Below are 27,146 nucleotides of genomic sequence, written 5' to 3'. Positions count from 1 at the left end.
AATGCATCTAGTGCAAGCAATCAAATATCATTAGAAATCAACATCTGCAATAAAATCAATGCATCTAGTGCAAGCAATGAAATAGGATTAGAAATCAGCATCTAAAATTAAATCAATACATCTAGTGCAATAAACATTCTTCCCTCTCTCCCCCCTCCATATATATCTATATCTCTCTCCATCTCTCCTTCTTTGTCTCTCTATCTCAACCCGCTCTCACACTCCATATCTATCGTTTTCTCTGTCCCTCCCTCTCTCTCCATCTATCTTCTTCCCTCTCTTCACTTTCCATCTATATCTCTATCTCCCTTTGTCTCTCTATATCACCCCCAAAACATACAATCTCTTTCTCCAATATATCTAGCCATCCCTCCCTTTCCCTCTCTCTCTCTCTCTCTTACCCTTCTCTCCCTCTCCTCTTCTTCTATATCTCTTCACTCTTGTTGTGCTATCTCCCCCTCTCTCCACCTTTATCTCTCTAATTATTTCTTCTTACCTCCCTCTCTCCCCCTCCAAATCCATCTCCCTTTACCTCCCTCTCTCCATTATCTCACATATTCTCTCTCTCTCTCTCCAACTGTATTACTATATCCTTCCCTATCTCCTCTCTCATTCTCTCCCCCTTTCTCTCCATCTCCCCTTCTTTGTATCTTTATATCACCCCCAAACACACACACTCTCTCTTCATCTCACCCTCCAACTTTGTTACTATATCCTTCCCTCTCTCCTCTCTCCTTCTCTCCCCCATTCTCTCCATCTCTCCTTCTTTGTCTCTTTATCTCACGCCAAACATACACACTCTCTCTCCATATCACCCTTGTCACTTCCTCTCTCTCTCCACTTCTCACTCTCTATGTATTTCTTCTTCACTCCCTCTCTCCTCCTCTCTCTCAAGTCTGCTCTCTCGTACTTCCTCTCTCTCCATTTCTCTCCTACCTCCCTTTCTCTTCCCCCATCTCTCTCTCTCTCTCTCTTCCCTTCAATCCTCTCTCTTCCCCCATCACTCCTCTCTCTCAATTCTTGTCTCTCGTTCTTCCTCTCTCTCCCTTTTTATCCTCTCTGTCTCTCTATTTGTCTCTCTCTCTCCCTTCCTTTCTCTCCTTTCCCTCCAAGCCCACCACCCTCTCTCTCTTTTTTCCCTCAAATCCTCTCTCTTCCCCCATCACTCTCTCTTGCTCTCTTCAACTATGTCACTATATCCCTCCCTCTCTCCTTATCTCCCCCCTTCTCTCTATCTCTCTTTCTTTGTCTCTTTATCTCACCCCTAAACATACAAGCTCTCTCTCTCAATCTCTCCCTTGCAACTCCCTCTCTCTCCACTTCTCACTCTCTATGTATTTCTTCTTCCTTCCCTCTCTCCTCCTCTCTTGCAAGTCCTCTCTCTCCCTTTCTCTTCTACCTTCCTCTCTCTTCCTCCATCTCTCTCTCTCCCTCTCTCTATCTCTCTCTCTGCCCTCCAATCCTCTCACTATCTCCCTCCCTCTCTCCTCTCTCGCCGCCTCCATATTTTTGTATCCCTCTCCCTCTCTTACCCTTCTCTACCTCTCACACTCATCTCCCCTCTCTCTCTCTCTCTCTCTCTCTTTATTCTTCCTCTCCCTTCTCCTTAATTTTATCTCCATTTATCTCTCCACCTCTATCATTGTATGTCTTTGTTCTTCCCTCCCATATATATCTAGAGTTAATATATATTATAATATAACAAATTTAATATTGTATTAATCCAAAGTTATTAAATTTAATAATATTAATATTATAATATATTAATATGAATATTAGATTTAATAATAATAATAATAATCTTTTAATATTAATATTAGGGTTAATAATATTTTTTGCATGGTATTAATAATAATTTGGCCCATGGTATTTGGCCTATAGGCTTCACCTAAATAAAACCTCTTTTTTGAGTGTTAGTAAGTATAAAGAGGTTTATGGAGTAAATATAAAAGGAGGTTTTATTTATTTACCATACCTGCCTTATTTATATTTTTATTTATTTATCGTATCTTTTTTATTTACCATGGTAATTGGCCCATAGGCTTGGTATATAATTTGAAGGAGATTTCTAATCCTATTTGATATATTTATATTTATTTATCATAACTCTTTATACCTCTTTTATATTTATTTATTTAGCATACCTCTTTTATAAATATGGTATTTGGGCTATGGTATTATTAATTATTTGTCCCATGGTATTTGGCCCATAAGCTTCATCTAAATAAAACATATTTTTTATTTTTTGTAAATATAAAGAGGTTTATGGAATAAATATAAAAGGAGGTTTTATTTATTTACCATACCTCTACCTTATTTATATTTTTATTTATTTTATTTATTTACCATCCAATTTATATTTATATTTATTTGATTTATTTACCATACCTCTGGAGTAAATATATATAAAAAAAAATTATTTACCATACCTCTAGTTTATTTATATTTTTATTTATTAACCATCCATTTTTAATCTTCTTTACATTTTAAATTTATATTGTGTTAATACATACTAATAATTAGATTTATTTTTAAATAGGGCCTACATTAGATTAGAAATGTTAAATGTTAAGCATTACATTTACATACTGAGTTGTTTACATTTACGTTTACGTTTACTTTACATGTTTACATTTTTATGTGAGATCTACCCATACTGGGTTTGTTTACATTACATGTTTAAATGTTTAAGTTTTTATCTGAGATTTACATCATACTTGGTTGTTTACATTTACATGTTTACATTTTTATGTGAGATCTATTGTTTACATTTACATTTACATGTTTATGTTTATACTGAGTTGTAAGATCTACCCCATACTAAATTGTTTACATTTGCGTTTACATGTTTACATTTTTAAATTGTTTACATTTGCATTTACATGTTTACGTTTACACTGAGTTGTAAGATCTACCCCATACTAAATTGTTTACATTTGCGTTTACATGTTTACATTTTTAAATTGTTTACATTTGCATTTACATGTTTACATTTTTATGTGAGATATACCCCCATATTGGGTTGTTTAAATTTACATTTACATTTATATGTTTAAGTTCTTATCTGAGATCTAGAGCAAAAAGAAGTTGAAAATACAAGAAAAAATGTTGCTTTCCTCATTTCTGTTGGAAAGGAAGAGGAGGAAAGACACAAAATTTAACACACACACAATAACATGAGTTGCAACTTTTTAATTGATCACACAAACAAATTTAACACACACACAATAACATGAGTTGTGACTTTTTAATTGATCACACAAACTTGATGATTACAATGAACCAAGTGAGGGGCATTTAACCTTTTCTAATAGCCACCCACTCAAAATAACTTTGACATGCAACCACACACTAAATTCGACATTACCCAAAATAAGACTTACCTGGACTTGACTCAACTTAACTAAGTTAATTGACTCTCTAATTTTAGACAACCCTCCATGTGGGAGTAATTAGCTATCTTTAACACTCCCCCTTAAATATGACAACTCAACTAAGACATCATTCATGACAAGTCAAACATGTATGCTGGTCTAAGTCTCAGGTAGGCTTGCAACACCCAATTTTCCTATGTGAAACTCAAATACATCTTTTGTTAATATCATAGTGAATATGTCAGCAAATTGATCACTCAATTTACAAGGCTTCCAATAGAATTCTCCATTACTCACAAGCTCTCTCATGAAATGATATCTTGTATCAATATGCTTTCTCCTTTCATGAAACACAATATTCTTGGGTAGTGCAATGGATAAGGTGTTGTTAGAATATATTGTTGTTGATCCTTGTTGTTTCTGCTTGAGTCCATGAAAAACTCTCCTTAACCATACTGCTTGGCATGATGTTGATGTTGTTGCTACATATTATGCTTATGTTAACAAAAGTGTAATAATAGGTTGCTTCTTAGATGCCTATGAAGTCACACCTAAACCAAGATGTAACAAATAACCAAAAGTGTTCTTCCTATCATTAAAACTTCCTGTAGAACCACTGTCAGTGTATCCAACCAAATCCTTCTTCTTCTTCTTTTTTTACATTATGTTGCAATCTATAGTGCATGTTATGTATCTAAGAATTATTTTCCTTGCTCTCCAATGTGAGTCTTTTGGAGATTCAATAAATCTAGAAATCAAACTCACTCCTTGCATAATATCTGGTCTTGTAGCTCTGAGATACATGAGGATGTCAACAAATATTTTCAATAGACTTGGATTGACATCTTATCCTTCATCATCTTTACTTAAATTTGTACTTGTTGCAACTAGCGTAGGGATGGGTTTACAATTTTCCATTCTAAATATTTTCCGAAAATCTTTAGCATATTTATTTTTACAAATAAAAATTCCTTTCTCATACTGCTCAACATTCATGCCAATAAAATATTTCATAAGACAAAGATATGCCATCTCAAATTCTTTCTTCATGGATGCTTTAAATGCATCCAATTCCAGATCACCAGTATAAATCATGTCATCCACATAAAGGAAAAAAATCAAAATATGTCCATGGTTATTTACCTTTTTGGACAAGGTAGGCTCAATGTTGCTTCTACAAAATCCATTCTCGTTCATGTAGTTGTCAATTCCACTATACAAATATCTAGGTGTATGCTTGAATCCATAGAGCGCTTTTTTGAACTTGTAAACATTATCTTCCTTTCCTTCAACTTCATATCCTTGAGCTTGTTTAACATATATTTCGTCTTCTATAATTCCATTCAAGAAAGTTTATTTCATATCCATCTATTACACTTTCCACTTGTTTCGAGTTATTGTGGCTAAGAATGCTCTTACGAGATCCAATCTAGCTACGAGAGCAAATGTTTCTCCAAAATATATTCCCCCTTGCTGTGAGAACCCTTTTGCTACAAGTCTAGCTTTAAATCAATTCATTTCTCATTTCTCATTCAAATTTTTCTTGTACATCCATTTCACACCAATGAGGTTTTTGTCCTTTTTAAAATATACCAAATCGCATGTATCATTCTTTTCAAAAGTTTCAATTTATTCATCCATATCTTACACCCAATTTTATTCTTTGGTTTCTTCTTCAAACGATGAAGGTCGAAAAGAAGACAATGGAAAAATTGAACTAACATCTAAATCATCATAAATATCTTTCATACTTCTCATTTTTCTCTTACAATTGCTTGATTCATCACCCCACTGATTGTTGGGAGAATTTTGATATGCTAATCTGCTTGAAGAACCATGTTGTTCAGAATATCTTGGAGTCCTTGTTGGGGTGACTCTGTTTGGTTTCATCTCCTATGACTCTTGAAGCTCCTTTTCTGCTACATTCTCTTCTTCCATCAGTGACACTCTTGCATCAATTCTCTTATCCATACTCCCATTCCATGACTCTTGTTCTTTAAAAGCAACATCTCTTTTTAATATGGTCTTCTTGGTGATAGTGTTATACAATTTGTGAGCTTTTGATTTCTCACTATAACCAGTAAATATGCATTTTTTACTTGTTTAATCCAATTTGCCTCTTAGCTCCTTAGGAACATGTGCATAAGCTACACAACCAAACACTCTGAGATGAGATACACTACAAGACATACCTGGCCATGCTTATTATTGTACTATGTTCTTCACACTTTTTGTGGGAGATTTGTTTATCACATAAACAACACATGAAACTCTTTTTGCCCAATACTGATTAGCCATGTTTCTTCTTTTGAACATGCTCCTTGCCATGTTCATAATTGTCTTGTTCTTCATCTTTGCTACACCATTTTGTTGTTGTGTGTATCTGGTTGTAAAATTCCTTCTAATTCCATGTTACTTGGAATAAGAATGGAATGATTTCTAATCATATTCTCCTCCATGATATGATCTCAATACCTTGATCTGTCATTCACTCTGGTTCTATACTAAGGCTTTGAATTCTCTAAACTTTGCAAAAGTTTCTGACTTCTTCTTCAGGAAGTAAACCCAATTCTTTCTATTATAATCAGCAGTGGAAGTGAGGAAGTAACAACTTCCACCAATCAACTATGTCCTCATAGCTCCACACAAGTCTATACGACCAGCTCTAGCAACTGCTTTGTTTTTATGCAACTCCCTTTGGAAAAAAATCACGATGTCGCTTTCCCAAGATGAAACACTCATAAGTACTATAAGGTTCCTTAATGGGGAGTATTCCTCTAACCATATGTTTCTACTACAACAATCATAACTAGAAAAGTGCAAGTGTCCAAATCGAAAGTGCCATAACCAATAATCATTAGAACATGCAACTGTAAAAGAGTTGACCTGGTCACTGTAATTCATGATTATAGGAAAGATTTTGTTCCTCGTCATCTGCACCTTTTCTGTCAGCTACTTTCTTGGGGGCTTGTCATATATAACACATTCTTGTCCTTCAAAAATAACCTTCTATCCTTTTTGTATTAACTTATCAACACTTATCAGATTATTTTTGAGACTAGGGACATAATATACCTATGAGATTGTTTGTGACTCCCCTTGTTTGGTCAGAATGTTTTCCACTCATTTTCCATCTACATCGACAATCTTATCAGTGCCCAACTTTACCTCTATCTTCACAGATTGATCCAGGTTTGCAACCAAATTCTTGTTCTCTGTGATATGGTCATTGCAACCACTATGTAATAGCCACCCATTATCAAAAGGTTCGGACATGGTAAATCAAGCTAGGAACATGGAGTCCATTAGAGGAATTTTGAGATAAAAAAATGGGCCTCCTAAGGAAAATGTACAATCAAAATTCAATTTATGAGAACCAATCACATTTTAGGGGATGACATCATCCTCCATGGTTGAGGTGACATTGTTTGATTTAATGATAAATACTTGTCACATTCTCAATGGTGGATAAAAACTCATGGTTAACCAAGGTAGTACTCTAAGTACTTTTAAAGTCATAAAGTAAAATACTCATAATAAAATTCATTTCACACTTTTTGAATAAAATATTCATATCATCATTTCATATTTTTTTGAAAGAAACAATGCATGTCCCAATACAATCATCATGCCTTTACACATTTTTCAATAAATATTATATTTGTATATTTTCGTACGTTTATTTTAAATTATATATTCATTTTATTTTATTTAATATTACAATTTTGAATTAATTGTAAGTTAATATCTATACATATATAAAAAAAATATCTAGTCATAAATATAAATTAAATCTATTTCAATACTATTTTTCTTTAATTTTCAACACAACTCAATTCATTTCAATATGATTATATTAATATTATATATTATTATACATAATATTATGAAAAATAATTTAAATGTAAAAGAATGTATTATATTCCTTTTTTGTATTATATATTATTTCTTCTTATGTTATAAATCAAATCAATTCAATATGTAATATAAAATTAAGACATAAAATACTATATTAAATTTATTATGTTATATTATTTGGATTTTATATAGTATCTTAATTACATTACATGTTATTATGTATTTTAATTGTAAATAACATAGTTTTTAATTAATAGTATATTATATAGTTAAGAATTTAAGAATTTATACTTATAATTTATTTTAAGTTAATTAAGTACAAAGGGCAAATGCATTAGTTGTTAAATGAGAATGACTTCTTCTTGAAAAACTCATTTTGATTTATAGTCACATCAATATAATTTTTTTATCAATTTTATTTTGGTACAACTTTTCAATTGAATTTAACAATGATTACTTGGATTTTGGTGGAAAATGTGAATTGCAAATTCATAAATTATTTTATTATTTCCTCATGAGGCCCATTTTAGACTTCAAAACTCCCCTAATGCAGTGTTCTCTGTAGTGACATTAGCTCTCTACTTTCTTTGATCATCTATCTTCTTCTTGCAATCACGAGCTTAGTGACAAAATTTATTGTAGTAATGACAATTCACCTTTTACTTTTGACTCTTTGATTGTTGTTGGAGCTTCTGCTATTGCTTCCACTTTCATCTTTCTGCTTTGCTCTTCCATCTCTTTGAGCACCATGTCTTTTGCCTCATCCTCTACCTCTTGTTCTACCATTGCCTTGATCTCTGTCTCTTGAGATAAAAACTTGACTTTTGAAAGTGGTTTCTAAAGTGGAATCCTCATTTCTCTCTATTCTTGCGTCATGGGATAGAAATGATCCCATCAACTCATCAACTGTCGGTGTTTCTAAATCCTTGGCTTCTTTTATGGCTACTACAACAATGTAAAATTTTGTAGACAAAGATTTGACAACCTTCTGAACCACTGTTTGATCTTTAAATCATCACCATAAATTTTTGACTGATTTACAACAATCAAGACTCGATTCATGAATGAATCAATGTGCTCTATTTCCTTCATCTGCAAACTTTCAAAATCTCTTCTAGTATTATGCAACTTAGCAATATTGACTTTGGTCATACCTTTATAACTTGTTGCCAAAGTTTCCTATGCTATCTTTTCTGAAGACATGATCATAATTTTATGGAACACTACCCGGTCCACACCTTGTTGGATAAGCTGCAACACTTGCACATTCTTCTTTTTTTCTTTCTTCCATTGTTCCCTCTTTGCATTAGTGAGGGTTCGTTCTTCTGCTTCATTCTTAGGTTTTGGAAATCCGAACTGACCATACTCCTAAATATCATGAGTCTTTAATGTGGTCTCCATCTTAATGATCCACACATCATAAAATTTCTTTGTAAATAAAAGAAAGTACAATTTAAAACTAGATAAAGACATTAAAAAAAACCTTCTTTAAATAATAATAATAACCTTGTTGGATAAACAACCTTTATAACCCCTTTATAATCTTTATAAAATCCTTTTTTTATTAAAAAATTTATATCATAACTCTTTTTGATAAATAACTTTCAATAAATGAACTTCAATGAACCCACTCAATATATATTAAAAACTTTTGGATGTTTTAAAAACCTCTCAACATATAAACCCTTGGATGGTCATTACTATTTGTTTCAAAATTTTAAAACCTTGACCCTTCACTTTCTGAAGATTAACGTGGCTCATCTTAAGGAGAGCCTGCATTAGTATTCTTTTCATGAGAACAGAGGGTATGTTAATGCTCTAATGTGGCCATTGGAACATTAACCCATGACCCTAGATGAGGGTGCGTTAATGCTCTAACTTTTGGTGTTGTAACACGCCTCTCCGTAGGTGTTTCATGTGTTATAATGCCTTGAATACTACTGCAAGGTGCATTATAATTTAACCAAGAGAAAACAAATATTTATTTAACCAAGAGAAAACAAATATTTATTTTCTCTCTCATGGACGATTGTTAATCCATTTTTTAATGATTTTTTGTAATCTTTCTCAAAGACCAATTTGTTGGAAAGGCAGAGAAAAAACACACAAAATTTAGTCAAAGACAAGGAGTTTGTGTGAAAGGATTGAATATCGTTTTTACTGATACTTGTTCAGCATAAATAGCCGCTGTATACAATTTAGATCCTATAGCTTAGGACTAGTATAAGGAAAGCTGATAAAATTACAGGAGTGATTCTCGTCTATCTGTACAACCAATTTTCAGGAGTCTATCTGTACAGCCAGTGGCAGAGACAAATTAGGAACTTGAATTACGGAGAACCAACTTGGAGATAATTTCTCCCAATTGTCAACACTCCCCCTCAAGTTGGTAAGTAGATGTCACTCATGCCAAGTTTGTTGAGACATAAATTCAATGCTTGGTTTGACACTGCTTTGGTCAGCACATCAGCAAGCTGGTCTTGAGATCGAACATGAGGAACTTCAATCAACTTTGCTTCTAGTTTCTCCTTGATAAAATGCCTATCAACCTCAACATGCTTAGTTCAATCATGTTGAACTGGATTATGAGCAATATCATATCCATATGTAAATCCTGCAATAGATTTCTGATCCACAACAATTCACATATTGCCTTAGCCATTCCTCTGTCTTTGGCCTCAGCACTGGATCGAGCAACTACCTCTTGTTTTTTACTTCGCCAAGTAACCAGATTTCCTCCTACAAACGTGAAGTAGCCCGATGTAGAACGTCTATCCTCAATTGACCTAGCCCAATCAGCATCTGTATAACCTTTAACATCCAATCTATCACCTTTTGTGAATAAAATTCCCTTTCCTGGAGATGACTTCAAATAGCGTAAGATCTGGATGACAGCACTCATATGTTCTTCACTTGGGGAGTGCATGAATTGACTGACAACACTTAGTGCATAAGCTAAATCTGGCCAAGTATGTGCAAGATACATTAATCTTCCAACCAATCTCTGATAGCGCTCCTTGTTAGCAGGAACTTGGTTTGGGTGCACACCTTGCTTCAGATTTTCGTCCTTAAGGGTACTAGCTGGACTACATCATGTCATGCCAGTTTCCTTCAATAAGTCAAAGACGTATTTCCGTTGTGATAGAAAAATACCTTTCTTTGATCTTGACACTTCAATTCCAAGGAAATACTTCAATTCCCCAAGATCCTTCATTTCAAACTCACGGGCACGCTGCTCTTGCAGTGCTTTCCTTTCTTCAGGATCATCTCCAGTTTATACTATCATATCATCAACGTACACAATGAGAATTGTGATTCGTTCTCCATTATGTTTCAAGAAGAGAGTGTGATCTGAGTTACTTTGCTTGTAACCAATAGACCTCATAAAGCTAGTGAGCCTTCCAAACCATGCTCTAGGAGACTGCTTCAAGCCATATAGAGATTTTTTCAATCTACAAACCTATTTATTGCCTTTAGTCTGCAACTTACAGCCAGGGGGCAACTCCATATATACTTCTTCTTTGAGATCTCCATGCAGAAATGCATTATTTACATCAAATTGATGCAAAGGCCAGTCAAAATTCACCGCAAGAGATAGTAAAATATGGATTGTATTAATTTTGGCCACTGGTGCGAATGTCTCCATATAATCAATTCCATGTGTTTGAGTATATCCCTTGGTGACAATTCTTGCTTTGAACCGTTCTATGGTTCCATCAGCTTTGTATGTAATGGAGAATACCCACCTACATCCAACAGGTATCTTCCCTTCAGGCAAGTCAACAACTTCCCACGTTGAATTCTTTTGAAGAGACTTCATTTCTTCATTCATCACCTCCGTCCATCTAGGATCTTTCAAAGCTTCCTGCACATTGTTAGGAATAGTTACAACAGATAATTGATTCACAAATGCCTTACTCTCATTTGACAGTCTATGGTAGGATACATAATTGCTTATGGGATACTTAGATTTGGAGTTGAGAACAGGTTCATAGTTAACTTTGGGTTTCCCTCTTGTGACTCAATCTTGTAATATTTTTAAGTGAGGTTCAGATTCAGAGTTTACCTGAGACTCGGGCATGGAATTGGCTGGAGAAGACAATTGGTTTGGTGGTACATCGTGAGAGGAGGAAGACACAGATGACACTTCCACTTCCATTTGATCTGGAACCTCATTCTCAAAAACTTGCTGCCCATCTGGACAATCACCTCTGTGAGTTACAGTGTCACCATCACTTGGACATTCATCACTAGTTTCCAAATGGTCACATTCACCCCTAGTGTCCAAATTATCTCCACTTATAAGATCAAGGTCCAAAGAATGATGCAAAGTCTCCATTTCATCTCTATTCTCCCCCTGAAGTGGAGACACAGAGGCAGAATAATACATATCATCTTCATGAAAGACCACATCAAGTGTAACATAAATTTTATGAGAAGGGGGCTGATAACACCGATAACCTTTTTGATGCAAGGCATATCCAACAAAGACACGACAAAGGGCATGTGGCTCCAGCTTATTTCTCAAGGGTTTGTGAAGGTTCACAAAGGCTACACACCCAAAAACTTTAGGGGATAGATTCAGTATGGTAGGGGCACTCACAGTATTATGGAGAACATCAAAGGGGGTCTGAAATTGTAGTGAACTAGAGGGTACATGGTTAATGAGATAAGTTGCGGCCGTAATGGCTTCTCCCCAATAACTAATACGCATATGAGCCCCAAACAAGGAAGCATGAACAAGTTCAAGAAGGTGACGATTTTTCCATTCTGCTACCCTGTTTTTTTGAGGGAAGTAAGGGCAAGTCGTCTGATGAACAATGCCATGTAAATTCAGGTATTGTTTCAAGTCTTGATTAACAAACTCTCCACCATTATCAGTACGAAGAACCTGAATATTTGATTGATATTGGGTGGCTATTATTTTGTGAAATTGCTGAAACAGGGAACTAACTTCATTCTTTGATTTCATTAAACAAACCCAAGTCATTGCGAATATGGTCATCAATAAAATAAACAAACCAACGTGCTCCACTCAAAGAAGAAGATTTTGTAGGTCCCCAAACATCATAGTGAATAACCATAAAAGGTGCAGAACTTTTATGCATACTAATGGGAAATGGGACACGGTGACTTTTAGCCAGTTCACAAATGTCACACTTAAAATCTGAAACATTTAATTGAGAAAAGAGCTTTGGAAACAATTTCTGTAAATATGCAAAAGATACATGACCTAGACGCTTGTGCCATAACCAAAGTTCTGAATTCTGATGTGTGTCAGACTTATTCGCTGAGAAAACTTGAGCCAACTGATTGGAGCTTGCCGGTAGTAGATCAAGATAGTAGAGCTTTCCTCTCCTAGTACCATAACCAATTGTCTTTCGAGTCTGAATGTCCTTAAAAATGCAAAGGTTAGGCCAAAATATCACAATACAGTTCAAAGTGAGGTTTATTTGAGCAATAGACAATAAGTTATGATTAAGAGAAGGAACAACTAGAACAGACTCCAAATTCAAATTTTGGGTAAGAGAAACTGAAACTTCTCCAAGCACGGGAGAGGGAGTACTATTGGCTGTGGACACTATATGGTGGTTTGAGGATTTCATGGACTGAATATGTTTACTATCAAAGGTCATGTGATCTGTGGCACCTAAATCAATTATCCATTCACTACGACTAACAGGGACAGAGGTATGAAGAGACTTACCAACATTCCCAAAAGTAGCAATGAAAGAAGAGGCTTCCTCAGTAGTACTGGTGTTGGTGGAGGGCTCAGCCACAACAATAGAATCATGATGATTTGACTTTGAATTTTTCTTGCGAGGTGCCTTGGCAGGATCCCACCATTCTGGATATCCAATTAATTCATAGCAACGTGACTTTGTATGCTAAGTTTCTCCACAGTGAGTACATACACATTCTGATTTTGCAGCCCCTATTTCATAGCTACGATTTTGTGATCCGGATGACCGAATTTGGTCAGTTGTGTGATTCGGCGGACCAGAAGTGCAATCTGGTTTCGAATGTGTTTGCGATTGGTAAGTCTTGCCTCGACGAGCCACCATAGCAGCGGATTCAGAGTGTTCAGGTTCACCATGAAGTGCAGCTTGGTGAATAGCATCATGGCGAACATATGCATAAGTTGCTTCAAGATCGAGTGCAGGATCCTTTCTGAGAATCTCACCTCGAATTTGTTCAAATTTGCATCTAGTCCATTCAAGAAGATATGCACCCACAGTCTCTCAACTGATTTTTTATAGGCGACAACATCTTTGGGATCCTTCATGACAATCCTATCACGATGATCTAGTTCTTGGAAGATTTCTACTAGATCACCATAATAGGTGGAAAGAGAATGGCCAACCTATTTGGTGGAGAATGCTCGTTGATTCAGTGCAAAGAGTTGTGATTCATCTGACCTATCATAGAAAGCTTTAGCAAGAGGAGTCCAGATTTCACGTGCAGTAGACAGTCTAAGATAGCGCTTCATAATCTCCAGTGACATAGAAGTCAGCAACCATCCTTTGACCTTTTGATTTTCAGCATACCACTTTGCATAGGCAGCATCAATGACCTGTGGAATAGGTGTTTTACCCATGAGGTATTCAAGCTTCCCACGCCCTGCGATCTGCATTTCCATGATTTGGGACCAGACATCATAATTAACTTCGGTAAGGATGATATTGGTCGTGAAATTGGGGTTTTTTGATTGAACATGAATGACTGGTACAAAAGATGATTCGGTTCGATCCTTAGCCATGATGTGAGGGGTATATGAGAATTCAGGCACAGAGGTGAAGAACCTTGCTTTGATACCAAGTCAAAAACAAGCAGTGTGTGTGAAAGGCTTCAATATCTTTTTTATTGATACCTGTTCGGCATAAATAGCCGCTATATACAATTTAGATCCTATAGTTTAGGACTAGTATAAGGAAAGCTGATACAATTACAGGAGTGATTCTCGTCTATCTGTACAGCCAATTTTCAGGAGTCTATCTGTACAGCCAGTGGCAGAGACAAATTAAGAACTTGAATTACGGAGAACCAACTTGGAAATAATTGCTCCCAATTGTCAACAAATTTAACACACACAATACCACAAGTTGTGACTCTTCAATTGATCACACAAACTTAATAATTATAATAAACCCGATAAAAAATATTTAATATTTTCAAATAGAAAACAACTCAAAATAATTTTGACACCACAAACTAAATTAGACTTAGCCTAAAATAAAACTTAAAATAAAACTTAACTTGACGTGACTCAATTTCACTCAATAAATTGACATTTACTCTCTAATTCTCCATAGTTATCTATAAAAAATTATGTACACCATTTATAATAAAAAATAACGTATTTACCGAGGATGCAAAAAAAACCTGTGGGAACTACCATGATGTGGGGGTTACATAAACACACTAAGTTAAAAAGATGTGGGGTTACATAAAGACACTACTATTGCCATTACTATATTTTTATTTAAACTCTTTTGTGAATATGTTTTTACAACTTAGTGATGGATATTCAACAAATGGAATGGAAACCTTTGAGGTGAGTTGTTATGCTTTATCGTAAGAAGAGTGAGATGATACTCTGTGGGAGAGCTCTTCTGGTCCTGTCATTCCAAGCAGACCTGGAATTTGACGTTTTCCAGAACATCTATTTAAGTTGAACATAATGTTAGCGATTTAAATTCTAATGAGGGATTTAGATAGAGATTAATTTAGATAATTTGCTTAATTGTGTAATTTTTTTTTTTTTTTTGGTCATTTTACAGTATATATTGTATAAGAAAATTATTCCCAACCACCATAGTTATTAGAGGAACAATAATCATCTTTTAGAGTACAACAATAAACCGAAAACTATTTTTCTTTGCACGAAGAATTTTTTTGTTGCCAGGTTAAATGACATGGATTACCTATTCGGCAACGCATCAAATAATTAAACAAATGACCATTCAATGAAGGGTTGGTAAAATATATAGTCTATACATTTATTGTGTATAACATTTGTAAGTTCAAAAAATCAAGTTTTAGTATTATTTGTGATAATAGCATAAAACAATTTAGTTAGTAAAATATAAATATCAACAAAGACTTATGTTTTACTCGGTGAAAGAACTACACCCTCCCTATTTTATGTTACATATTTTAGAATGAATTATTGAAAAAGCGGCACCCTCCATACTTCTATGGAAATTTCATGTCTGGTTTTTACTGCGTAACCACTGTTTTTACTCTGTTTTGTTACATGTAAAATTTGAAGTATTTTTAACTCTGTTTACTGCGCAAGACGATTAAAGAATTAACATCGTCGTCTGTTGCAGGAAAGAAGTCCCTTTGCCTCACCTTTCATTCTTGTCACCATTTTTTAGTGTATTTGTATTGTCATACAAATGAAAAATACTCTTTGGTCAAAACTTAGCCATTGATTAATTGATTCGGCTGTTGTTACTTAAACAAATTGTCATACAAATGAAAAATACTATTTGGTCAAGACTAAGCCATTAATTAGTTGAGTTGATTTTGTTGTTGTTACTTAAACAAATATTTATTCCACTTGGCATTCCTAGGGCTTTTCTTCTCTCTGTTTAAATAAATATCTATTCCAGTTGGCATTCCTAGGGCTTTTCTTCTCAACGTTTAATATATTTCTGTTTAGTTGGGGTTAAGATGAAGCAGCTAGGATATAGTATCACGTTGAATCCAATGAAATGAACATACAGGTTTGCAGAGGTGTGGAAAGAGCTGCAGGCTGAGATGGATTAACTACCTGTGGCCTGGTCTTAAACGCTACGCAATTTCACCCCAAGAAGACCAACTGGTCATAAAATTACAATCTGTTCTTAGGAAGAGTTCCTCTTTTGCGCCTTTCGTACTAATTTCTTCCAGTTTTATCTATTCTGTGACTTTCCTAGTAGCATTGTTCTATCACTTGGTAATTAATTGACATTAATATGTTTAGTAGTGATTGTTCTGAAAGCCCGCTCATCTGTCCACTACTCTCTGAAAATTTGTGTTGCCATGTCACCTCATTATCTTTGGGAGTGAATGGTGCAAGTGGTGTCAAATTGCTGCACAATTGCTGCCCATTTGTCGGGACGCACAGATAATGAGATCAATAATTACTGGAACTCTTGCATTAAGAGGAAGGTTTTGAAGCACAATGGTGGCAATATCGAGGAAAGGACACGTATCAATGACCGTTTAACTTTGTAAATTTTCCGAATAAACAAAACAGGGTTTTAGGTGTGAGGTTTTAATGCACTTTAATTGTTTCAGTTTGCCCTTGTACTCGCCTTGGTTTTGCAAATGGAGCCATTTGACACCTGCTGAGGGAAACTAGGAGCCGGTCTCCATTCTTGCATCCACTGTTGGTCCAGTTCGGATTTGTGTGTGCACTGTGCCTTCGCTTGTTTCTTGTGGTGGTTTGTTTGCTAGTTCACGAGGCTTCAGGTCGAATTTCAATCTGCAGGTTGTTTCATTTATTCTTTGTTGCCCCGCTTATGCTTCATTTTTACTCTGGTTGTGGTGATTTTCAATGTTGGTTCTAGTGTTGATCTAGCTCTATGTAACCACAGGTTCTTCCCTTGCTACTTCTATGGGTGGCTTAGCAAACACTACTTCAGGTAATTTTTTTGTTCTCGTCTCATTCCTTCATCTCGTTTTTGTGATTCTAACCCTCAGGCTCCTTGGTGAGTAGGTAAACTTGCCAATGGCATTCTTGCTGAGAGAAACCCTCTGGCGAGAGACTCAATTCTCGTCCTCTGACTCGAAGACAGGATTTTTCCAAGTAAATCCCTGCTCTTCCCTTCTTTTATCTGTTCTCTGTCAATTCATTTTGTTTGCCTTTCCGGTTTTTGACTACCCGTCGTGTTTTCGTGGTGATGTGCAAGTCATGCCTGGAGAATGTTGCTCCACGGTCTTGTCCTTTGGAGTCTTTGCGGCTTGGGAAACAGGGTAGGATCCCCCCATGATTGTCTTGTGGTTTTTTTGCTTGCATTATCCTTAGTTAGGCATAACCCTTGGGGTTTCATTTTCTTTGTATGTTTTGTATGGTTTAGTGGGTTTCACACCCTCGTTTTTGGACTAGTCTTGGCCTGCAAAATGTTGTTTTTGGTGTTTATGGGTTTTGAAACCGTCTACTGTTTTGGTTTCATAAATGTATATTGAATGATTAAATTTTGAAATGTAACAAATGCACAGGTGTGCTTAAATACTGAATGTAAATGGACCTGGGTTTTTATTGAGAAAGAATGTGATATCTTTGTTGGCTTTGCCTTTGTCTAGTTCCTGGTCTAAAATGTCTTCAGTCGCGAGGTTTCTGTCGATGTCATTTGGCCTCTTAATGAAATACTTCACTATTTTGATTTAAAGAAATATCTAAAACACTAATGCACAGGAAAAGAAGAAATTATCTTTCTTTCTTAATGACAGAGATGTTAAATTCATTTGCTTTCATATATACTCAAGAAAATTGTAATTTCAATTTTTGTGTCCTTTCCTCTCTCTAGATGGTAGCCTCCTCTCACAGGGCAGATCTGGTTTTGTTTTTAATGCCTTACTAGCAGTCTCTTACAGTTGAGGAACTGTGATTCAGTTACCTTACAGTTATCTAATAGTTTCTTTAAACATACTCTTAACTAATCTTATTTTACTTGCTTGCATAATTTTTAAAGGACAATGGTTGTATCAGCCTTAATTTAAGTAAAACAAAAATAAAACAAAATTTCGAAATGCTTTTCTTCCTTCTCAGTAGAAATAAAAAACCATTTCCAGCTATCACCTTTTTAGGCGGATGCTCCTATATCAGGCTCCCGTGGTAAATTAAACTCATGGGTCATGTCCATGAGCTCATCAATAGAGTACCAGATGCTTTGAATCTAGCCAGCATCTACCCAAGAACTATCTTCAATAGGATGGCCCTTCCACTTGACTAAGTACCGCAAATATTCTTTTCTTCGAGTCCGTCTGGTTACCTGGGTTTCTAGGATCTGTTCGATCTCTAAAGGCTTTGCTGAGGGCATCTGTTTAATCCACGAGTCATTCTCATTCTAGGTGTTTCGTGTTCTTCTTTCCAAACTGTCTTCTTCATTAGCAGCAATGTATGGGTACAGATCTGCCACATTAAAAATGGGCGAGATTCCTATACCTATAGGTAACTGCAACTCATAAGAATTCGCAAAAAACTTTCAAAGAATCCTGCAAGTCGCAATTTTCTTCAAATTTAATTTGTTGTATTTGCCTTTAGGAAACCTATCCTTGCATAGGTGTGCTAGTACCGGGTCCCCTACGTTGAATTGTACCTCCTACCTTTTCAAATATTCTTTCTGTTTATATTTTTGGCTGTTGTCTTGTAATTTTAATTTTACCTGTTCATGAAGATCACTGATTGCCTTTGTGAAATCTTCACCATCAACACTCCTGCGCTCCAATTGACCCAAATCCCACAGCTTATGTACTCCACGTGGGTGCATTCCATATAGGATCTGGAAAGGACTACTGCCTATGCTTCTGTTGGGCAAATTGTTATAAGAAAATTCCGCCTATTCAAGTACACGATGCCATTGTTAAGAATTTTCACCAAGCAGACTCCTTAGTAGAGTTCCCAGACTTCGGTTCACCACTTTGGTTTGCTCATCGGTCTGCGTGTGATAAGTTGAGCTGAAGTTCAGTTTGGTGTCTAAATTTTTCCATAAGGTTCACCAAAAATGACCTATAAACTTTACGTCTTGGTCCGAAATAATAGACTTCAACAAGCCATGTAATCTGACTATCTCTATGAAAAACAAATGTGCTACATGTGTGGCATCACTGGTTTTCCTACAGGGAATGAGATGTGCCATTTTGGTGAAACAATCCACCACCACCATGATGGAATCGAATCCCCGTTGTGTCTTCGGCAGACCTAAAACAAAGTCTAAACTCACTGAGTCCCATGGTCTGTTCGAAATAGGTAAGGGCATAAACAACCCTGTATTCTGGTTGTGTCCCTTTGCAAGATGACACACTTTGCATCTAGTCACAACCCTCTGTACATCTCTACGCATCTTCGGCCAATAATAAAAGTGGCTCAATTGATCCAAATCCTTGTCTATGCCAAAATGCCTGGCTTAACCTCCATTATGCTTTTCCTGGATTAAGTTCTCTCTCATAGAACATTATAGGATACACCCCTTCCCTCCTTTGAACAACAACCCTTCCTGCATATTATAGTCCAGCCATGAACTATTATCCCTCAATAGTGGATTTTGGGAAGCTTAATAGGCTTCCTTAAAATCTGCATCTGTTTCATACAAGTCCTTAATATGTTTGAATCTTAATACTTGTATCGTACTATCCTATAGGATCAAATTCCTCCTGCTTAACACATCTGCCACTTTGTTGGCTTGATCGCTGATGTGTTTGAACACAAATGTAAAACTCTGCAAGTACTCCATCCACTTCACATGTTTATGGTTCATCTTATGCTGTTGCATAATATACTGTAATGCAAAATTGTCTGAAAATAAGACAAATTCATTGGCCAGTAGATAATGTCTCCAATGCTTTAGTGCTTGGACCACTGCATAAGATGTGTACTTCCGCCTACTTTCATTTAATTTCTCACTGAAATAGGCTACTAGCTTGTCTCCTTGGCTGAGTACTGCACCAATTGTTGTCCCACTGGCATCACAGTGAACTTGAAAAAGTTTGTTAATGTCTGGTAATCTTAAAATTGGTTTTTCAGTGATCTTCCTTTTGAGCAGCTGAAAACTCTTCTCAATCGATTCTGTCCAATGAAAAGGTTGATTTGCCTTCTTAATGGTGTCCACCATGGGTGCACAAATTCCACTAAAATTTTTAATAAATTTTTAATAAAAACTCGTCAATCCATGAAAACTCCGTACCTCAAAAAAACTTTTGGAATACAGTGAGCTAACTATGGCTGCAACCTTTTCCAGATCCTTTTTTTAGTTCATTCTCGGAAATCACAAGTCCCAAATAAATTAATCTTTCATGGAAAAAGAACATTTCTTCAAATTTAGTAGTAATCTATTTTGCTGCAATTTTTCCAATACATACCTCACATGTCGAAAATGTTCTTCCTTCATTTTGCTGAACATAAGTATATCATCCAAATATACAATCACAAATTTACCAATTAATTCTTTCAGCGTCTCATTCATCAAACACATGAATGTGCTAGGGGCATTGCTCAGTCCAAATGACATAACCAACCATTCATATAAGCCTTCATTAGTCTTGAAAGTTGTCTTCCACTCGTCACCTTCTAGAATCCTGATTTGGTGGTAGTCGTTTTTCAAGTCTATCTTTCAAAAATATGGTGCTCCACTCAAACAATCCATCATATCATCCATTGTAGGTAAAAGAAACCTATACCTGATAGTGATCTTGTTAATTCCCTGGGAATCCGTGCACATCCGCCACTCACCTCCTTTCTTGGGAGCTAAAATAGTCGAAACTGCACAAGGGCTTAGACTTTCCCGAATCAGCCCTTTATCCAACAACTCTTGCACCTGCGTCATGATTTCCTCATTGTCCTTCGAACTGATCTGGTAAGCAGCTTTATTTGGCAAACTGGCTCCTGGAATGAAATCAATATGGTGACTAATGCTCCGCTTTGGTGGTAATTTGTCTGGTAGATCATCTACCACACACTCTACCACACACTAAATTCCTGCAGCATGTCCTATATCTCTTCAGGTAAGTTAGTAATTTCAGGATGGATTAATACTGGTTTTGGCCTTCGCACAACTGCATATTTAACCTTATTATCCTCAATCTGTCGCAAAAACTCTTTTCCACCTAACAGTAATGCTTTTGTTCCATTTGTTTCTGCAACATCCTCTTCCTTCATGGGCACAGACATATGCTTTATCCCATCTTTAACAAACTTGTAACAATTTGTTTCCCTGTCATGGACGACCTTCCTATCATACTGCCATGGTCTGCCCAGCAGAATATGGCACACGTCTATCGACATGATATCGCAAGTCACCTTGTCCTTGTATTTGTCGATATGAAACTCTACTTCGCACTGCTCATCAACCAGCAGTTGGTGTCCTTTTTGCAACCAAGACATCCTATATGGAGTTGGGTGCTTCAACTTCTTCGAACCCAATTTCCCCACCATTTCAGTAGCTACTAGATTATCAGTACTTCCACTGTCTATGATTAATTTGCAGCATTTCCCATGCGACTTGCACACAGTTCGAAACAATGCTTTCCTCTGTGTTTGATCAGCTACTTCCTTAGCTGGTTTCAATAATATCTTGTTCAACACCGAGGCTTCCCATGTTTCAGGCATATTTTCCACCTCCTATGGCAGTGCCTCTAATTCATTGGGATGCGGAACACATGCTCCCCTCTATCCAGTTTGTTCATTTTTAGGACATTCAAAGGACTTGTGTCCCCACTTGACACTTGTAACACTGATAGGCATCTCCTCTACCTCTGCCATTACCTCTTCCTCGCTAGTATGACCTTCCTCCTTTGGTATTAATTTCCCTTTCAGTCTGTCCTGAAGTTTTTGAACTGCTGCCCTCTTCATTTCTATTTGCAGTTCTACTTCTGCCAAAGGACTGTCCCCTACGTCTGCCAGAACCACGTCCTCTTCTGGCATTTTGTTTCATGGCAATCTTTTCCTCTGCCTTCAAAGCACTCTGATAGGCTTCCTCTATGATATTAGGGGAAAGAATACTAATTTCGTCTAGGATCTCCATCTGTAGACCATTTACAAACCTCGCTATTTGCTCAGGGGTATCTTCAACATAGCTAGCTCTCAGGTTTACTTTATAAAATTCTTTAGTATATTCCTTTACGGTCATCGTTCTTTGTCTCAGGTTCTGTACCTATCTATAAAGGGAAATTTGGTAATCTTTAGGCAGAAATTTGTTCTTCATCCAAGCAATCATCCTATCCCATTTTTAATCAATGGTTTGTTCAATATTCTCCTTTATGCCTACACACTGTCCCACCAAAGTGCTGCATGTTCTTTCAATTTGGTGACAACAAACCTGATCTTCTTGTTTTCGCTGATTTCTTCATATTCAAAATATTTATCTAGCTCACTTATCCAGTCCAACAATGCCTCTGTGGACAAACTGCCATCATAATTAGAAAGCTCCGGTCTTGGCTTGCTACTAGCCAGCAAAATTGATCTCAACAGTTTAATCTCTGGTCCCTCTTCATCTGACCCATCCATCGTGGCTGTGTTTTCTTCCTCACTGTCATCCCCACCTTCTGAATCCCTACACCTTCCTGCTTCCACTGCTGCCAAACATGCAGTTAAGGTCCTAATCTCTTCTCGTAGCCCTTTATTTGCTACTTTTCTGATGGTTCTACCTTGACCTCTTATACCTACCTCCATCTTTACTGAGAAAAGGAACTAACTTGCTCTGATACCAAAAATTGGTGGCAATATCGAAGAAAGGACACATATCAACGACCATTTAACTTCGTAGATTTTCCAAATAAACAAAAGAGGGTTTTAGGTGTGAAGTTTTAATGCACTTTAATTGTTTTTGCCTGCCCTTTGTACTGGCCTTAGTTTCACAAATGGAGCCATTTCACACATGTCGAGGGAAACTAGGAGTCGGTCTCCATCCTTACATCTGTTGTTGGTCCGGTTTGGCTCTGTGTATGTGTTGTGCATTCGCTTGTTTCTTGTGGTGGTTTGTTTGTTGGTTCACGAAGGCTTCAGGTCGACTTTCAATCTGCAAGTTGTTTCATTTATTCTTTGTTGCTGGCTTATGCTTCATTTTTACTCTGCTCATGGTGATTTTCGATGTTGGTTCTAGTATTGATCTCGCTCTATGTAACCACAGGTTCTTCCCTTGCTACTTCTGTGAGCGGCTCACCAAACACTACTTCAGGTAATTTTTTTGTTTTGGTCTCATTCCCTCATCTCAATTTTGTGATTCTAACCCTCTGGCTTCTTGGTGAGCAGGTAAACTTGCCAATGGGGTTTTCGCTGAGAGAAACCCTCTAGCGAGAGACTCGGTTCTCATCCTCTGACTCGGAGACAAGATTTTTCCAGGTAAATCCCTGCTTTTCCCTTCTTTTATCTACTCTCTGTCAATTTATTTTGTCTACCTTTCCGGTTTTTGACTACCCATCTTCTTTTTATGATGATGTGTAGGTCATGCCTGGGGAATGCTGCTCCACGGTCTCGTCCTTGGGAGTCTTTGTGGCTTGGGAAACAGGGTAGGATCCCTCCATGATTGTCTTGTGGTTTTTTTGCTTAAGTTATCCTTAGGCATAACCCTTGGGGTTTTGTTTTCTCCATATGTTTTGTATGGTTTCGTGGGTTTCACACCCTCGCTGTTGGACTAGTCTTGGTCTGCAAAACGTTATTTTCGGTGCTTGTGGTTTTGAAACCCTCTATTGTTTTGGTTTCATAAATGTATATTGAACTGTTAAATTTTGAAATGTAACAAATGAACAGGTGTGCTTGAATATTGAATGTAAATGTACTTGGGTTTTTGTTGAGAAAGAATGTGATATCTTTGTTGGCTTTGCCTTTGTCTGGTTCCTAGTCTAAAATTCCTTTATTCACGAGGTTTCTATCGATGTCATTTGGCCTCTTAATGAAATACTTCACTATTTTGGTTTAAAACAATATATGAAACACTAATGCACAAGAAAAGAAGATATTGTCTTTCTTTCTTAATGACAGAGATGTTAAATTCATTTGCTTTCATATATACTCAAGAAAATTGTAATTTCAATTTTTGTGCCATTTCTTAACTAATCCTATTTTACTTGCTTGCTTAATTTTTAAAGGACAATGGTTGTATCCTTAATTTAAGTAAAAAAAAAATTAAAACAAAATTCGAAATGTTTTTCTTCCTTTGCAACAGAAATAAAAAACCATTTCCAGCTGTAGCATTTTCAGTCATATGCTCCTGCATCACACAGGCTCTCCGGTTCGTCCACCGATGCTGAGGGAAATGCTGGGACCAAATAAAATCATACCTACAATACCAAATCAGTGCAAACTCAGCCTCATCTTTGTGATGCATACAAGCGGTTTTTTATTACCCAGTTGTTGGGCGTTATGCCTGACAGGTACCCACAATGTCTTCATAACAACTTTAGTATGGTGACAGAAACAGAGAGCACAAAGAACTCATAAATGAACACACAAAACTCAGAACACTTTCCTGTTTTGATTGCCAAGAAGGGTTTTTATACACAAAGAAGAAGTTTCTAGAGTTCGGTGGGGCGGTGGCTTCTCCAGGAAGCTGTCCATTCTCCAATGCATCCGCCGAATCCTCTAGATCAATCTAGCAACTGCATTAATGGCAGGTGGCTGGAATTAATATCTTCCAACACTCCCCCTTAATTCCAACCATATGACAAATATACTATAGCACAAGATACAAGACAATGTAAACATACTCCTAATTGACATGCCTGCTGGTCTAAGTCTCAGCTAGGCTGACAACAAAACATTTCATTTTTTCCTTCTTGCTATAGGGTCCATGCTTGTTCATTTGCTGGTGCAGTTTCATCTTCACCTTTCTGGCTTTCCTAAAAAAATTCCTCTGCTCCTTGCTTATGTACTTAACATCAGAAACCCTTTTCGGATTGGGATGCAATGCAAGACCCCGAACAAGGTAATCTAATTCAAGTTCTCCCCACTTTCCATGAGGAGCCACCAAAATGCACTCATCTTCGAACATGAGTGGCCTCCGAACATCATCCATGGTAGTATCCTCTACTGTTGCAAAAATCTTAGAAAGAGAGCCAATCACATTATTAGCAATTGGGTTCAAGGACAAACAAGTTTTGTTGTCCTGTGGAATGGACTCCACCTTTGAATATTTATGGTCATCAATAAAATCATTGTGTTGATCTAATAGTTCTTGTGACTCAAAAATACTACCAGAATAAAATATATTACCAGGCCCAAGAATACTTCCAAATAGGCTCTCCAAAACATCATCAAAAAGATCAGCATCCAATATTATCCCACTCATTGTAGTCCCTCTAATCAGACCAGTGACCTTCTAAATGGCTCTCCACACATATTTTTCACTAACAACACCCTCTGTGGATTGAACAGTGCATTAAATTTGCCTTCCACACTCAGTGACACTTCACAAACTAGGCATACATAAATATTGACATGAACCAAGCAAAGATTCACTTTGAGCATGACCCACTTGCACCATTCAACTTGGCAAATCAGCCCTACCTGCAGCGCTCTACTGCACAGCAAGCTCTCCAAATACCAAGGATAATTTTAGGGGCGAATGTTCGCCCTTTGGCGAAATTAAGGGGTTTTAAATTTTTAGTGGGCGAATATTTTGTATCATAGTACATTTTTACAAATCACCTCAAATAGCCCACCTTATTTTAAGGGAGAGGGTAAAAAAGGTAAATTTAGCCCTCGAAATTAGGACTTACAACCTTCCATTCGCCCATTTTCAAGAATAGGTTTTATTTAAGTGAATCCATTCGCCCATTTTCAAGAATAGGTTTTATTTAAGTGAATCCTATGGGCCAAATACCATATTTATAAAAGAGGTATGGTAAATTAATAAAAATATAAATAAATGAGAGGTATCGTAAATAAATAAAACATTTTTTATATTTACTCCATAAGTCACCTTATATACATGTAAAGGTGTAAACAAATAAAAATATAAGTAAAGTGGAGGTATGGTAAATAAATAAAACGTCTTTTTATACTTACTCAAAAGGTATGGTAAATAAATAAAAATATAAATAAACTAGACATATCGTAAATAAATAAAACCTCTTTTTATATTTAGTCCATAACCCTCGTTCTATTTATGAAGGCTCAAGAAATAGGTTTTATTTAAGTGAATCCTATGGGCCAAATACCATATTTGTAAAAGAGGTATGGTAAATTAATAAAAATATAAATAAACGAGAGGTATGGTAAACAAATAAAACATTTTTTTATATTTACTCCATAAGTCACCTTATATTTACGAACACTCAAAAAATGGGTTCTATTTAGGTGAAACCTATGGCCAAAATACTATGGGACAAATAACATGGACTAGATTGTTATTAATACCATGCAAAAAACCATTATTAACCCTAATATTAGAATTAATAAAAATAAAAATGGCACATGGTATTGACCCATGGTATTCACCTGGAATGTAGCCTATTTAAATGGGGGAATTAAACCAGCATGTAGCCTATGCTAAGATTCACTAGGACTTTACAAAGTTTTATTATTTAGTGAAAGACTCGCCAAGATCTTACAAGATTTTATAATTGAGTAAAATATTCGCCATGCCTGGTGAGAGATTCGCAAAAAAATTATATATACATATTATATTATTGATAAAATCGCCTTCCATTTTTCCTATATACCATGGAGATTCGCCCATTTATTATATTTATAAATTTAGGGGGTTCTTAAAATTTTCCCTGCCAAATACACAGCAAACTCAAAAACAGAGAACTAACTTTTCAAAGGATTTTCACACTACTCGGCATAAATAACAAAATCTCCAGGATTAACATCAAACAACACAAGACTCACATTACTTCACAATTCAATGCCCTTTCGACTGACAGCATAACCTCGCCTACTTAGCACTCAGTCACACCAACTTTGGCAAGCAACAATATTACTCGCAACTCAAGTCACTATCTCCTCCGACCAAGCTCTCTTGTGAACAGACCCACTTACATAGGAACCAAATCAGAAGTGGATGTAAACAGATTCGAAACCCACAACTTTGGATTTCATACAGTCAACACACACTCACACCGGCTTTCTTTGAGTCCTCGACTCCCACGCATAAGGAGCATCGAGCTTTGAGCTCCTATGCTCAGGTTCACTGGAGCAGCGCTCTAAACAGCGCTAACAACAAGCAAACTTGCCCCACGGTGGGCACCACAATGCTCCACCAC

The sequence above is a fragment of the Pinus tabuliformis genome, chromosome 7 (assembly GCF_031772625.1).
Source record: "Pinus tabuliformis cultivar Carrire ecotype Pingquan chromosome 7, CPIR1, whole genome shotgun sequence".
Lineage (NCBI taxonomy): Eukaryota > Viridiplantae > Streptophyta > Pinopsida > Pinales > Pinaceae > Pinus > Pinus tabuliformis.
Note: the sequence above shows the minus strand (reverse complement) of the source record.